This window comes from Setaria italica, chromosome III (genome assembly GCF_000263155.2).
Source record: "Setaria italica strain Yugu1 chromosome III, Setaria_italica_v2.0, whole genome shotgun sequence".
Lineage (NCBI taxonomy): Eukaryota > Viridiplantae > Streptophyta > Magnoliopsida > Poales > Poaceae > Setaria > Setaria italica.
This window is the reverse complement of record NC_028452.1, coordinates 38381810-38385605: the sequence shown is the minus strand read 5'-3', so window position 1 is coordinate 38385605 and position 3796 is coordinate 38381810.

Genomic DNA, 3796 nt, shown 5'->3' with positions numbered 1-3796 from the left:
CGCGGCCGCTCCTCCTTCCCCGGCGAGGCCCCCTTCCCTTCTCTCCGGCGACGCCCCCTCCCCTTCCCCCGGCGAGGCCCCCTCCCCTTCTCTTCGGCAGTGGCGCGGCCGCCCCTCCTTCCCCCGGCGAGGCCCCCTCCCCTTCTCTCTGGCAGCGGTGCGGCCGCCCCTCCTTTCCCCGGCGAGGCCCCCTCCCCTTCTCTCTGGCAGCGGCGCGGCCGCCCCTCCTTCCCCCGTCGAGGCCCCCTCCCCTTCTCTCCGGCGGTGGCCCCTCCCCTCCTGTCCGGATGTGGCGGCGTGGCAGGTGGCAGCGGGCGAGGCGGCGTGGTGGCCGTGGCCGGCAGCCGATGTTTTTGTTTTTCTTATTTTTTTTCAAAAATGTTTGCCGAGTATTTTTTGACACTCGACAAAGCATTTGCCGAGTGCCCGACGTTTGACACTCGGCAAATCCACTGTTTGCCGAGGGAAAGTTCGTTGAGTGTTACACTCGGCAAACTCTTTGTCGAGTGTTTTTGGATCTTCACCGAGTGCCTGGAGCACTCGGCAAACTTCCTGTTTCCAGTAGTGCGGGTGAGTGTCTGTAAATAATAGTCCAAGTCGTCTCGGTAGGCACATGGACTACTGGAACTAACCTGGACTGAAAAAGGTCAGACCACGTGTGTTGAAGTCATCGGCAGCGTATGTCCAAGTCCAACCATGTGCGACAGCGAACGAGCGTCGAGCGGGCGCGCCGAGCTCTAAAAAAAAAGTCCAATTGATGAAAGATGCATAAAGAGAGGGGATAATTAGGACACATACTCGTTTTGTTACATTATAATTCACTCTTTAGCTTTGCTGTATGTTATAAACTTACTTAGTTTTCATCAAGTTTATATAGAAAACACTTGATATAGAAAAATACGAAAGCATCTAGCTTCCATGTACTAATTAATTTAAACTTGTAGATGTTAGTTAATGTTTACACTAGTAGAGAATTCACCTTCCATGCACCCCATTTTGTCCCGATTTAAAGTTGGCTCGGGATAAAAGGTTCACCAACCAGGACTAAAGCTCGGTCACTGGTGGGGGGCTCACCAACCGGGACCTTTTATCCCGGTTGCAAAGGCTAGTGGAAAAAAAAGATCCTGAGAGGCCTTTTATCCCGATTTGAAACACCAACGGAATAAAAGACACCTTCTTTTATCCCGGTTGGTAGGGGAGATCCGAGGTCTTATAGGATGGGAGTTACTTTTCTTTAATCAACGCTTTGATGGTTTTGCCTTTCCAAGAACAAGGCGTATAGAAGGTGGTCAAGCGGATCCCAGATGCAAAGAAAAAGCGATATCAAGAAAAGAATAGTAGTATAAAGAAAGATAGTACAGTACTCAAGTAATGAATTCGCCTAAGGATCGATGGAAAGATCAAGGTCCCCGTGAAAAAGTAGATACTAGATCGATATGATACTCTCATCTCAGGAGTAACTTCTTCCATTATGCTGATCTCTAGGTCCCATCGCATACGTTCCATCATCATCGTAATAGTATGGTCCCAGGTGTCCGAGCTATAGATCAAGATGGTCGAGAGCCTTTTATCCCGGTTTGTAATACCAACCGGGATAAAAGGGGGTCTTTTATCCCGGTTGGTATTTCAAACCAGGATAAAAGGGTCCCCAACGGGGTGGCTGAAAGAGGACTAAATCCCTCGAACCCTTTTATCCTAATTTGTAATACCAACCGGGATAAAAGGGGGTCTTTTATCCCGGTTGGTGTTTCCAACCGGGATAAAAGGGTCCTCCACGAGTTAATACAAAAGGATTGCATCCCCTATATAGTTAGATGTGATGTGTAGGTGGAATGGCAAGGAAGCTACGCGCGAGGCTGGAGGTTGGGGGTTCGAATCCCACGCAGCGCGCATGCGCATATTTCGCGTGAAAAATCACGTGACTTGTGACTTCTTTTTTTTTGCAGCGCCTGCCGTGGTGACCCGTGTGGGGGGCCTCCTGGGAGCCTAGGATTTCTTTTTTTTTTGCAGCGCCTGCTGTGGTGACCCGTTTATACCAACCGGGATAAAAGGCGGGTCTTTTGTCCCGGTTGAGTGACCCGGGATAAAAGGACCCCCCTTTTGTTCCGATTGGTTTATCCCGGATGGATTTTTTGAAGATTTGCACCTTACCAACCGGGACTAAAGGCCAATTCTTTACCAGTGTTATGTAAATTTGGTCAAAGTTTAAGAAATTTGACTTATAACAAACCTAAAGTAAAATATAATTTGGAATGAGGAGAGTACTACTGAAGAGTCTTAAGGCCGGTCTTAGTGCCCAGTCTCATGGCACAATTACCAAGGCTGAGAACTTGGTAACTGTGCCTATTAGGTTTCATGGTCATGGTGATGAAACTTCTCTCACATACGATGAAACTCTCTCTCATCTCTCCTCATAATGATCTTGTCACGTCAGTAAAATTACTGATTTAGCATGTTATTTAATAGTCATGAAACTTTTAATGAAATCTCCACATAGACTAGCCTAATATACTACTGTAGGGTTCACTAAGAGGCCATTAATAGGGCTTATTGACCTGCTTCTACAGCAGCTTACTAGCTTTGCCTACCAAACAGCAAAAAAGCAAACCGGCTTCACCTCAAAAGCCCAAGCAACCGGCAGCTTGCAGCCAAAAAGGTGGCTTAATCTAGCTCCTCTCCTGTCCTAAACATGTCCCATGTCATATTTTCCCCTCAAGTTCGTAGGAATTATAGTCAACATGCCACTGCTCTTCTCCACTTGTTCCTGCACGGCGGTGAAGCGGCGGCCATCATCTCTTAGGGGTGTTTGGATCCCTGGACTAAACTTTAGTCCGTGTCACATCGAATGTTTAGATACTAATTAGGAGTATTAAATATAGACTATTTACAAAATTCATTGCACAGATATAGACTAAACGGCGAGACGAATCAATTAAGCCTAATTAGTCCATGATTTGACAATGTGCTGCTATAGTAACCATTTGCTAATGATGGATTAATTAGGCTTAATAGATTCGTTTCATCGTTTAGCCTCCATCTGTGTAATTAGTTTTATAATTAACTCATATTTAGTTCTCCTAATTAGTCTCCGAATATTTGATGTGACACGGACTAAATTTTAGCTCCAGGATCTAAACATCCCCTTACTCGAGGGCGCACCGGCCGCCGTCCTCCCTGCCTCGGCTGGATGTATCAAACTCTTTGTATTTTTTTTGTTTTAGGTAAAATACAAATGGGGCAGAGCATTGCGTTGAAACAAAACTCAAGACTCGAGGCCTAGCTGCACCCAACGGCTACACCTATCGGCGCTTACCGTTGATTATTTCAAGACAAAGGACTCAAGAGTTTTTTTTTTACCCTCGAGCCCAATATGCTAATCAGCACAAGGTTTGGGGGCTAAGCATAAATGCTTCACCTTCAGTTAGCATATTCAAGACATTGCTGAGCTCTCCACAGCCTCTCAGCAACGAAAAGATGTACTCCGACGAGGTAAAAAAAAATACTCAGCCACGAAGAAATCCAAATCTAGTCAGCAAGACTTTGACTTCAAACAAGGTCGTCGGCAAAGAAGCCCTCAAGGGATTATGGGGGTTAGACATGCGTGTAACCTTGCCCCAAGGTATACAAAGGAGGTTAGGGGTTCCTTGATCGGTAGAACCAAAACCAGACAACACATACCTCATACACCCAGGCGCAAGGGGCAATATAATCCACCCTAGCGGTCCGAACCTAAATAAATCTGTATCTGGTATACATTACCAACAAACTCTAGATCTGACGATTGCCCCACCGAACA